General features: G+C 45.2%; 1 protein-coding gene across 2 annotated transcripts in view; it reads left to right on the plus strand.

The window, feature by feature from the left end:
* Nucleotides 1-7,016: 7,016 nt before the first annotated feature.
* Nucleotides 7,017-13,091, plus strand: part of LOC144162575 (uncharacterized) — a 72,977-nt gene continuing 66,902 nt past the window's right edge. For both annotated transcript variants that reach the window (XM_077693164.1, XM_077693165.1), the window contains exon 1: nt 7,017-7,159. The gene's annotated coding sequence lies outside the window, so the exon portion shown is untranslated. The remainder of the gene's footprint in view (nt 7,160-13,091) is intronic.

Below are 13,091 nucleotides of genomic sequence, written 5' to 3' on the forward strand. Positions count from 1 at the left end.
TGTACGAACCATTTTACCATGCTTAGCGTATAACTAGGCTCTTGTTTACGGGTGCTGTTATACTTTCACTGAACGGTGTTTTACTTGAGTCAGAGATAAAACAACCGCCAACTAATAATAGTAATGGTAACTTTATTTGCACAATAAGGTGATTTTTTTGAGGAGGACAAGGCGAAGCCGAAAGGTAATCCCGAATGTAGGTGCAGAAATCTCCTGTATGGGTGTGTGCGATTGGTGCATGCTCCTTCGATCGCTGAAACACGCAATCTGAAATTTTCGAGAATATATTTGATGCTTTGCATGACACATTTCTTAAATTCGGTGGATCAGCGACGTTGTTTAATTACGTATACTTGCACCTCTGCTCTCATATGGCCCATGTAATACCTGCACAGAGGGGATGGGGGAGGAGTAAACTTCGTTCATGTGAAATGGGCAGCCGTGTGGTGGGGCGTTAAGAAAAATTATTCTGTCCTTCCCTGGGTGCCTTCGCCAATGAACGGAAACGGCCACTTCTGTTCACGCCCAATTATCAGGACCACCCCGCCTGCGGGCGGTTTTGCCTGAAATGCCTGCGGGTTCGGCCGGAAATCTCTCTGTCAACAGAAACCGCCTAGGAAGCATGTTGAGGTAACACACATATGCGCTTTCTTGGGTCGCGATGGGACCGTCATGTATTTTGTGCAAGGCGAAGTCGACGAAGGATATACGTCTCCCTTGAAAAGTAAATTAATTTGAGTGCACCTATAAATTGTTATTGCCGCTCATTAGTTCAATAATAGTGGTTAATTTTGAAACAGCTGCCAAACATAACTATAGCAGGTGAATCAGACTGCCTAGCATGAGACTATGAATCGCTAATATAGAGTATTCAGACACTTAATGTGCATTGCATATGGCAGCCATTAAGAAAGCCGACAATAAATTGAACTCTAAATTATATTATCTGCGACAGTTACATCAGCACGTATCGGTTCAGCCAGGGCCATCTGGAGACGTTCTTCAGCTGCATACACTAGATAAAAGGAAGGAATGCGATATACGAATGCGATACGTGATAGAACGAAGGAATTCGATATGTGTAGTACAGCCTTCTTATTTATGCCAACATCAAACCGGTGGCCACAAAGGTGTCCCACCAGACCTTGTAGAATTTCCACGCTTCCATTCCAGCGTGCTAACAGCAACAAGGATGATGGCGAAGTTGCATTACCGAAGCTGGGTTCCAGTAATGCTGTAGCTGATTATCAACGTACCAGCATTGTTATTTTCATAAAAAATAATGGGCCATCACAATGCCATCAGCCCGTGTATTATGTGCTTCACACCATAGAACATATTCCGTGTCGCGATTCCGGCAACGAAGAAAAAGAAATTTGACATTGCCAGCCTAACCTTCTCATTCTTCCACCGGTTTTGTTTGAGGTGTGAGAAGTTATTTGTGCAAGCTGAGCCCAATAAAATTTGCGCACAAGTTACTTTTCATACGTACATTACTCTTTGGCTGCCAGAACAAGCAAATATCAACACAGAAAAAGCAAGAGGGTCATATGTACAAGCAATTCTCATTCAACAAATTTTATTTCACCACCAGTAATACCACCAGACCTCTAGGGAAGTTTGTGATGGTAAGAGCAAGGCTAAGATGACATAATGTGCGACTTCAAAAAAAGGAAGAAACTGTAGAAGAAAGCTAGAGAGATTAACCAAGGAAAGAAGAACTGTCCAGCTGGCTGTGCTACATGTGGAAATGGGAACAGGAAACTTGAAAGGAAAGGAAAGGACTGGCATAAAATAAAGGATAAAAAAATTGGAAGAAAAAAAAACATGGCGTGGAAACGGCCAGTACAAAGACAGCACCATGGGCGAAAAAAAGATAGGCATAAAACAAGCAGGCAAAATGACAAAATGGGCAAACGAAGGATGCTGCATGCTGGTAACACCCCTACAGCCCCTGTGACTGTTTTTCTCTCTTAATCACTGCAATCTGCTTCTTCAAGGCAAGAACTGATTTGGCTACTTCAGCTCGATCTTGTCCAAAACCACTGAAATATGTCTGATTTTCTGTTTACATAATGTAAATAGGCTGCATAATTTCTAATTTTTAAAAATTTCTCCTGAAGTGTCTGCTCCTTTGTGGAAGCTTTCGTGACTAACTGCCTCATAGAATTGCATTTGCTTTGTTCATTTTTTGCTCTTTTATGCTGTATCTGCTTGTATTTGTTTATTTAGTTCTTCTCTTCTCTAGTGCTTAGGTTTTTTATCATGAAATTGTTATTTCTTCAAAAAGGTTTGTTGGCTTTTAAGCCTGTCTGTTTATTGGCTTTAAACCTGCCATAGCTTTGCTGGAAATAGTTAGTTCCTCACACACTTTTCCTCTTTCTTTGATCTGGGAGAGGGGGCATGAAATTTTAAAAGGTAAAGAGCCCAGCAGCGACTAATGAACACTTGCACTACATTCTTTGTAGTTGGAAGTACTGAAAGCTATAGTTCCACAAACCCAGAATGGAAATGCGCGTTCTACATGATATCTTCTAGTCTCTGCGGTTTGCTTTTGTTGAGATTTTGTTCAAGCTGCTATTAAATAGACTTATTGCGACCTAATGTAACCTGACAACATTAATCGTGTACCTTGTGTCACGTCCCCAAGCATACAATCAATGACAAATGTTCTAAGCATACCTAGAAAAACGGAAAATCTCTTGAGTGAGTTTCTTGATGCACATAACTTAGTAATATTAGCCTTGGGTATTTCACGGTTATTGAATCTAAGCTAATGCAAGGGCCACTACCTAAAACCATTTCAACTGGAGAAAAAAGTTGACACACGTGCTGCAGAGGCCTCGTAGATGGCACAGGCACAGGCACAGAAAGCATGTTTGTTTAGCATAAAGTGTAGTAACAAATACGATTTCCATTTACAAGCATTTCTTGGAAGCTTTATCGAGTTTGAACTTCCATTCGCTAGAAAAGCAAGTAGTTGTAAAGAGCACCTCAATAGATTGCGAAAATAATCAGCTCACGCATACGGGGGGGGGTGAAACATGTTAAATTAGCGCTGTACAGACGGGACAACAAAGAAAAGACTACACACGACTAGCGCTGCATATCAACTGAACTATTTTAGCACACACAAAATGATATATACACAAACAGCGCATGCGCGAATACAGGGGAAGCAACCAGGAAAAAAATCAGGGGAAAAAGCAGTCAGGGGGAAGTGATTTCTTTTTAAAGGAAGAAGGAAAATAAATGAACTGGGGATATTATTAAGCTCTCATGGGAGCTCACCTGCATTTAACACTGTCCAGAAGCGGGAATAGTAGGGGAAATAGTATAGGTGAGAGAAAAGTAAAGATTAGAAAGGTGAGGAAAGAGTAGAGAAGAGTAGTTCCACTGTGGTCGATTCCGTCGCACACAACACACCACGAACACTGTTGGCTGGCGTAATGCTGCGTCCGGGAGACGAGAAACCTCGAAGGGAACGGTGAAGCGCGGAGGCGAGCATAGTGCGACGAAGAGCGAAGTCTGCGGCAGTCCCGACCGCTTTGGAGACGGGTACTGGGGGGGGGGGGGGGGGGGGCGGGAGCTGGCACTCACCGCCCACACCAGCAGAGCGAAAGCCGGGCGACGTCCAACGGCCCGCGCTTGCAACGGGCCGCCGAAATGACGCCCCTCCGAAGCACAGGAGCACGAAAAAACACGTCCGCTCAACTCCGAAGCGACGTCCGAACTCCCCTGACGCACCCGCAAAAGCTACCTCTCCGAGCGTACGAAGTACCCGCTAATCTACGCGCTAGCCTTCTCAGTTGCGGAGAATGCAAAACTGCATCTAACGCGGCAGCATGGCACAAAAGTTCGCTACCTACCACAGGAAAAACTTCACACAACGTTTCTGCACAGCGAAGTTTTCACGGCGCACTCGCAGCAACGGTGGCTGCCATGATGGAATGCGTTGGTTACTAGGTGAACACCCACTACTGCCGCCAACTCTAGTAGGCAAAAAGACAGCGGGCAACGCTGTGAGGGTGGCATCATGTCAGCGCCCGGGTGTAGCACGGTTTCAATGCACGGGCTGGCCGGGCAGCTTTTCCTTTAGCGTCAGTAGTATTAACTCTATGCCTCTCCTCCCAGGGGGGTAAAGCGAGCTCCGAGACCGTACGAATCGTGGGCGCTGACATGATACAATTTTCATGGTTGCCAGATCAATTGTATTCAGTCTTCTAAAAAGTTGTTCCGTAATTATTTGACTAAACCAAAAAACTGAAGCAAAATAGTTACAAATAATCGCTTCAGTAATTAAAACTAGCTTTATAAAAAACTTCTAGTGTAACTAATCTCTTATTAGCGGAGAAAGAGTAAGTGTGTAGTTCAGTTTTGGTTTCGATTTTCTTTAAGTGTGCTAGGAAGTGGCGAGGCCCTTGCGCCTGACTGCATAGTGTGTGTGCAGTCTTCAGCTCAGATCTGCATGCGTGCAAAACGTGTGCAACTGGTACAACTTGGATGCACGCGCTGAGCAAGTGCCTCCCCGGGCGCTTGCGAGGCTGTCATTCTTTCTTCACGTTAAGCACCCTATCTATCGACGCCGGAACAGCGATTCTGATCTGACCTTGACTACCGCAAGTTCACTACAGGCTACGGAGTGGCAGCCGGCGATCGTTCCCGTTGGAAGAGAAATAAAAGGAGCTTTTATAATCGTTCAGTTCCAGTTGTTTTATTCATGGAACTTCTTACAGCTCTTCGTGCTTCGAACGTTCGCGCAAACGTTCGTGAAGGTAGAACGAAAACATAGGTAACGAAATGCGGTTTCTTTTTTTTTTAATCAGTCAATGTTCTCTCCTCACGCCATCTGTGCGGTAAATTAATGCCCATTCAAGACTGCGCATTCAGCCCCGCAAACTTTCCCTTTGAAGTGGTGGAAAGCAGCTAGAACTTGACGAATACAGACAGAAAAGAAAACGGGACACGCCGCGGACTGTATTTCGCATACTCCCTTGGCATGCATTCTTCCACTCCATTGGCCTGCGATCGACCGCGCTCTTTCGTTCCTGTGCTTCAAAGCGCCGCGACTCACCGGCAATATCAGCGTTGGCCCATGCGATGTCTTTTTCGTGTGTCAATAAAGGTTTTACATTGAGCTAAAGCCACAGTCAGTTCACTACACTTCGTTTGAAAAGCATTGAGCGACTCGCAAAAGTCACAGAATGGCAGATAAAGCGGCACAGCGCAAAATGCACGGAGATCATACGGAGATTCATTTCTGTGCGCCCAGTACGGATCAGCTGACTCCTTGGCGTCCTCGCGCATGCGATCAGTCGCATTCGAGCTTGCGCGCAAGTGTTGCGTGAGCGTTGCCACATCTTGCTCAAATAGTCTCAGTACATACAAGTCGCACGTACGCTAAACCAAAAACACGTCGGTTACCTACCCACAGGAGATAAACTACGCAATGCTGTTGACGCCGCCTACACAAAATCCGCCTGGCCGGCCTGGCCAGCGGTCCGCCATGTTACAATTTCTCCCGGCATGCTTCGCTAGCCGAACGCGGAAACGCCACAGTAGCACGTTGCCAGATTACAACCCATCGCTTTCGTCGTTTTTAGTAAGCAAAAGCTCAGCTGGCAACCTTCAAATCGTTGTATCATGTCTGCCACCATGTGTCGTACGGTTCCAATGCATTGGCTCAGCGGCGCGCTTTCCCTCTAGAGTATATTATCTCTATGTCTCCTCCCTTGCCGATCGATTCCTCCTCCCGTTCTGCTTCTTTCAAAGCAACTGGAAACACTGGGAATATCCATGTGACATCGCGATTCGCGACGCTCGACTTCCGTTCTGCGCTAGTTTCATTCCTGCAAATAAGCACGCGTCAATCGCTGCGGACCCGCCTTTGCCTATGCACAGTCTGCAAACGTCCGTATCTTTCACCTGATGGATCCGGACCTCAAACATCGTATTTTCTCATCGTTATCCAGATCCAGAGGACGCGGGGTGCTCGTATCGGAACGTCGCTGCAGAAATCCGGTACTCTACGCCTACTCGGGATCGCGCAGGAAGCAGGAAGAGCAGCCGGAAGCCAATGGCAGTGGCGCTGCCTGCGGCCGTCGTAGCGGGCGATTGGGAGAATCAGGGGGCGCCTCGCCGTTGCGTCAGCAGCGATCGGCTCGCTGCGGCGTCGCGCTCATCGGCTGAGAAAGGCTATCTTCAAAAATTGTCTACAAAATATCCGTACAACGTATGGGGGCTCACACTTGGCTAAAAAATCCCCCGTCATGTGTTCTACCACCTGAATGCATTTGATTGCCACCTTCACAAAGCTTTTCTGTGTCCCTTTAAACCGCGCGTCATGCAAAACTGCGCCTGCTGCAAATTCGCGGGCATTTCGCGGCGCTGAAGGTCGGCGAAATTTTTTGCCCTATTTCGCGACAAAAGCAGCCGCCATTTTCAAGCTGTTAAGTAACATTAAGTCACTTTTACGCATGCTGAAGTTGCCAATGTGTGAATCGTTCCCGCCAACTGTTTAAAGTACGTCACGCCTTCTCAGCTAATCATAAAGAGGGCGTGTATTACAAGCAGTATTGCTGTTGAATAGCAAAGACAGGCCTACGTGGTCATGTCCGGTGCATTTAGTCTAGTTTTTCATTGCTGGCCAAGAATTATGCGCTTTCAGTAAAGAGAAATCAGGCAAACTTTACAACTGTTGACAGTAAACGTCATGAAACGTCAAAATGACGAAACCCCACACAACCGCTCTGTAAACCGGAAGCACGTGACTCAAATTGAAAGATAATCACAAAAGACTACCGACAAATTGTCCAATTCCCTGGGAATTTGCGCAGTCGAGAATAGGGCCCCAGTTGACCGATTAAAACGTGTAAACCACAAAATTGCGGCGCCTATGAACCGTCGCAGTGTAAACAAATGTCACGTGATGCTAATTGACCAATGGACATGGCGGCGGCACGGAACAAAACGAGAAAAGAGTGGCGATACTCTGTATCCATATCTAGTAACATCTATCTTCACCCAGCGGCGTCTAGAGAACTGCCAATCTTCCGAAGCGCGGGCACATCATACGTTTCTTCGTGGCGGTGCTCGTGCGCTGCAAGTCGGCCTCACTGAAGACTAGCTTGTGCCTCGTCTACTGGCGCCAGCTGTCAAGGTAAGAAAAGCGTGTTTTTCTTGGCGTGAGCGCAGTAAATGACCCAGGAATACAGGGACAACTTTTTTATTACGACGGCAAGCAAGGCTTTTTCCAAACACGGGCAGTGTAGCTAGTTTGTGTAGAAAACCGGCTGCAAATACGAGGCCTAAGGAGCTTTACTCTTCTTGCGGCCTGTAGATACGTTTTTGAAGAGATGCTAGGGAGGATGGCACAGTCGGCGGGACATTCTGTCGTGATAGGAAATCTTAATTTCACAGTTCACCCACTCTTCGCCTGTCTGTTGCCAGTAGCGCTACACCACATATCCCCCCCCCCCCCCCTTTTTTTTTCTCTGGTATTCCATTTTCGACGCTGTTGGTCTGATGCGGGTATAGTTTGCATGGCGAATGCGAATATTTACTTTGATGTGTGTGTTACAACCACTTGTTCCCCAGCATCCGCTTTCTGGTGGTTGGCATCGGCGCTGCGTCAGCAACGTTGCTTTTATTTTTCTCCTTCGTGCGTTCAAGCTTTCACAGTGGCGTCTAGGGCAGCCGAATGCCACTTGTTTTCATCTAATGCTGAGTGAGGCGCATTCGGCATGCGAGCGCGTGCACTCTCTCCATGATGTCGTGTGATGTTTTGCTGGCACACGCCACACGCCGTAGTTTGGACTCGTAGCACCGGCGGTCGGTGATAAGGAAGGTACCGTTTTCGAAGCTGCGAGAAACCAGAGGCGCTGTGTCGTCATCCCTTCGCGATTGGGAGGCCGCCGAACGCGACCATTTCGCGCAGTTTTGAATGGGCGAGTCGCAGGGGGCCCTGATTTGCGACGAAGTTTCATCTTCTTGCTACCTTTGTTCCTTGTTTTCAACCGGCGGTTTTACAGCGCAGCTGTATAGCTGTAGTTTGGTGTACGCAAGCAGCCCTCCTTACGTCGAAACTATCTTTATCGCGTATGCTGTGTAGCTCTCGCTCTCAATCTCAAGCTGAACTTTTTCAAGGGCTCTTCCGCGGGATATGCTTGACTACTCATGTTCTTCATTTGGCAATATGCCCGATATTATAGAGACGGTTTCGCGGTACTCAAACTTCTGCAGAAGCTGAAAACTAACGCTGCTCCTGGCCCATACGGTACCCCGAACATGGTACAGTGGTGAGCTCGCTTAGGGTGAACACGGGAGCGCGTGGCCCGCCGGTGCTATCAGAGCAGCCTACCGTGAGCTGCGCGAAGTGTCCCCCATGCTACAGTGAACTAGAATATTCTAGTTCACTCTACCCATGCGCTGTGCATGTCGAGCCAGAATTTGCTTTCGGCACGCGCATCCCGTCATCGGAGCGCCTGCTCGTCTTTTGCTATGTTGCGCGTCGTCTCCTAATGGTGTCTCGCTTTGAACTTCGAATCCGTGACACTTGTATGAACATGCCAAGAAAAATTGCTTTTCAACAGTAAATTGAATCGAGGTTTTAGTGCGCGAGCTCACTTCAAGCTCTCAGTTTATTTCTGATAAACATTGTGCGCATGTTTTCCTTCGGTTTCAGTGGCAACCACTTGAAAAAAATAAAACGCTATTAAAATGAGCGTCATCTTTTTATCGAGTCTGCTTGAAGCAAGCCGGCGAGTTGCGATGTGACGAAACGATTGCATTGCATTCAAGCTAACGAACGAATAACCTCTGACTGAGAAACAATTTTCTTGCGTGTTCCAGCTTGCAGTTATTTATACAGCGGCCGATTTCTCCGCCGCTACACGTAAGATAAAGTTAGCAGATGACGCTCCGATGACGCGATGCGCCCGCTGAAAGCATAGCCTCGCCCGATACGCACAACGCATGCGTGCTGCTCCCCGCATCGCGCCGTAGGCTGCTCTGATAGTAGCGGCGGCCACGCGCTCCCGTGTTCACCCTAAGCGAGCTCACCACAGTACACAAGGCTTGCGCTCGGCTCTGTATCTTGTTTTGTTATACAATTTATCCCTAACGTATTGAATTCTTCCACAAGACTGGAAAATTTGTAACATGTTATTTACGAGCATTTTTTGTCCCCTTCAAAATACCTTTTCCGTAGATCATGGTTTAGGGTGAGGTGTTGTTGCTCCACTCGGCTTATTTTCCCGTTACGTGTTCCAATCTTAAAACCACTGCCATGGAACCGACTCCATATTACTAAATTTTCACAAGGCCTTCGATAGGTTTTCTCAAGTCCTTCTTATGCGCAAACAGCGTTTTCTTGGATTACCCGAAAATATCAGTGTCTCCGGTGCTGCCTCAACGGACGCTACCAAAAAGTTGCCAGTTGAACCGAGTCGAGGACTGTCTTTTGGCGTTCCTCAGGGGTCAGTTCTGGGGCCATTGTTATTTGATATTCATTAATGATATAGGCCAAGGCATAGTCATAAAACAGGCTTTATTTATTTATCTCTTTATCAATTTTTATTTGTTTATTTATTTATTTGTCTATTTGTGTATTTATTTATTGAAAATAGCTTACAGGCCCTAACAGCGCATTGAGGAAGGGGGGTTACAAGTAAAAGAAAGCAAAAGGAACATGAATTTTATAGGGCGCACAAAAAGGCAGTTAAAAAAAAATGAGGCATGAAATCAGCAGCAAATGCTCATCTAGACGAACGTAAAGTGCAAGAATAACAACAGCTATATCTTGCGCTAACAGAGAAAACATCCCTCAAATTTAAACTGATTCAGGCGAATAGCAAACAGACACTTCAAACGCAAAAAAAATTGGTTAGACAATATTTACATAAAACAGTGAATAAGCGTTGAGAACCATATTACGAGAAGTGAGCTTGAAGACAGTCACGTAATGCGTCGTGCTTAGATTCGGCGGCAATATTATCAGAAAGACAATTCCAAAGCTTGATAGCTAGGGGAAGAGCGGATAAGTTAAATGCGTCTGTTTTGCCGTACTGACATGAAAAACTATGTTGATTATTTAGCCTACGTGAAATGTTAGTCGGAACTTTAAGATGACGCGTTCAGTGTGCGGCGTTGTGAACATATTTGGGAAAAAGGCATAAAAGGGAAATGTTGCGTCGAAGATACAGTGGGTGAAGTAAAATATTTAGTTTAATCTGTTACACTTTAGAGGCACTTGTAATTGCCGAGATAAACCTTGAAGCTCTATTCTGGATTGCTTCAATCTTGTTAATCAAACATTGAGGGTATGGGGACCAGATGGTTGACGCAAACTCGAGCTGTGGTCGAACGTATGTTGTGTAAGCTAGTTTACAAATGTCAGATGGAGCATGACGTAAATTACGGCGCAAGAAATCTAATGATCGGGAAGCCTTGGCGCAGATGATCTCGATATGGTTAGGCCTTCTGTGAGTGTAACGCCTAAGTATTTGCAGGATGAAATGCGATTCAGTTGGGTGCTATTGATGTAATAGTCAAAAACTGTTTTTTTACGCTGACGGGTAAGGAGACAACATTGCATTTCGATATGTTTAGTGACATTAACCATGTGTTACGCCAATTAGAAATCATGTTCAGGTGATTTTGAAGAGAGAGGTGATCATTAGTACTACGAATTGAGTGGTAGATAATGCAGTCATAGGCAAAAATTCTAATGGGAGAAGATATATTATGGAACAAGTTATTTATGTATATTAAAAAGACTAGGGGGCCAAGAACGCTTCCCTGTGGTACACCGGAGGTTACATATGTGGGAGAAATTACATTAACTGCTGTAAACTGTCGTCAAAGGGAAAGAAAGTTACGAAGCCATGAAAGGGTGAGTGAATCTAGTGGAAGAGCAGATAGTTTAGAAGAGAGAGAAATAATTATTTATTGGAGAGTTTAGCTCCAACCCAAACAGGAGCTGGCTACTCCATTAAGCGGCAATGGGGCACAGGGTCAAAAGCTTTCAAAATAATCTAGAAATATACTGTCAGTTTGCTGGTTATTCCATGATTTGAAGCGCAACAAAAACACATGGACAAAGAACAGATGAAACAGGCGCTATCTCGTCTGTTGGCGCCTGTCTCGTCTGTTTTTCGTGCGTGTGTTTTTGTTGTGCTTCAAATCATGGCATCTATTCACCAACTAGCCCAGCAAGAAGTTCTTGCTGGTTATTGTTCATATTAGTATGCAAGTCAGTCGTGAATTCAAATAACGGTCTCGCACGATAGGTCTTTCATGAATTTATGTAGATTAGAAAAAAGAAACGGTCTGAATCGAGGTGATTGTAAACGTGTGAAGCGATAATGTGCTCAAGCATTTTACAACAAATGCACGTGAGTGATATCGGGCCGTAGGTCTCTGGGCAATGCTTATCTGTTTTGAATATGGGTATGACCTTAGCCAATTTCCAGTCACCTGGATGCAATCCAGATAACGATTGCCTAAATATGCGATAAAGAATTTCACTGCAAACGGAAATGGCGCTTTTTATAATTTTAGAATAATGTTATCCACGCCAGAAGATGTAGATATTTTACATTATAATTTCAATAGGTTTCATGTACGGCCAGGGGTATTCTGGAAAGAGAGGAAAGTTAGAATAATCCTTCTGTATAAATACCGATGGGATGAATGAATTAAACGCTGATTGGCATTCGCTTACCGGTAGTGGCTTACGCTCATAGTCATGCAAAGATATGGTGTTATTATTATGATCAGGCGATATCCCTCACCACAACGTTTTGGATTTGATGTCAGAAGCGATGGCAGATGGTGGGAAAAGTACTTATGTTTAGCTGAGTCTAATTCGCGGCAGTAAGAATCAGGGTAATCTTTGTAACTTTGCCAAGCGAAGTGTGTGCAGATGTGCTTGGCGCGTCTTTAGAGGCGTTTCTTTTTGTTCCCCGTAATCGTTAGTGCCTTGGTTTGCCATTTGCCATTACTTGATTGATTGATTGTGGGGTTTAACGCGCCGACGGAACGCAGGCGATGAGGCGCGCCGTAGTGGAGGGCTCCTGATTAATTTTGACCACCTGGGGATCTTTAACGTACGCCGAAATATCGTACACACGGGCGTTTTTGCTTTTCGCCTCCATCAGAAAAGCGGCCGCCGCGGCCGGGAATTACTTATTATAATCAGGGGGACGTACTGGTTTATAAGGGTAGATATTATGTTTTTAAATTTCAGCCAGTTCTCTTGAAACGTTCTGCTGTGAAAGCATGGGAGTAATATTTGGTTGACGAACGAGTCTAGCTAATTATTAATTTTAGTAAAGTCTGCTTTATTGACACGAATTCGTTTATCTTCGACACCGAAAATGTGCACTGGAAGGTTAATTGATGCCTGCAGTAATTGATGGTCGCTAAATCCTTCAAGGTGTGATACAGTGTGAAGGAATTCGGGTGCAGTTGTTAGGATTAGATCTAATACGTTGTCACCGCGAGTTGGCTGGTTAATGACCGGAGATAAGTTTAAATCAAGAGTCAAACTAATGAATTGTTCCGAGATGCGACAAGGGGATGATAAATGATCCCAGTCAATTTGTGATAAGGTAAAGTCGCGGAACAGGTAAATTGTGTTTGTATTGCTAAGTTGAATTGCTCCGGTGATGCTGCCCTGAAGTTCGGAAACGAAGGTGCTGCATGAATCAGGTGGCGTGTAGCAAAGCCCTATTAGTATCTTGATAAAATTAATTATTACCACAAGCAATACAATTTCCAAAGTGGAATTAGAATTTAGTAGAAGTCAACGTTTATTTGACACCACGAAAGACGCCGCCACCTCTTCTGCCAACGCGATCTTTACGATAAATATTGTAAGAATTGTTATAAGGAAGAATTTCATTATCGTTTATGTGCTGGTGCAAGCACGTTTCAGTAAAGGCGAGAATATCAGAGTTGTTGTCATCTATCAAAGATTAAACAAGGTCACGTTTAGGCATCCTGCTTCGTATGTTAGTATAAGGTAATGATAACATGGATTGGGGGGTGACAGGTAGCTTCGATGCGTGACGCGCGCTCCGTGTGCAGCG

The sequence above is a fragment of the Haemaphysalis longicornis genome, unplaced genomic scaffold (genome assembly GCF_048455015.1).
Source record: "Haemaphysalis longicornis isolate Haplotype H1 unplaced genomic scaffold, Haemaphysalis longicornis Haplotype H1 scaffold_12, whole genome shotgun sequence".
NCBI classification, from domain to species: Eukaryota; Metazoa; Arthropoda; class Arachnida; order Ixodida; family Ixodidae; genus Haemaphysalis; species Haemaphysalis longicornis.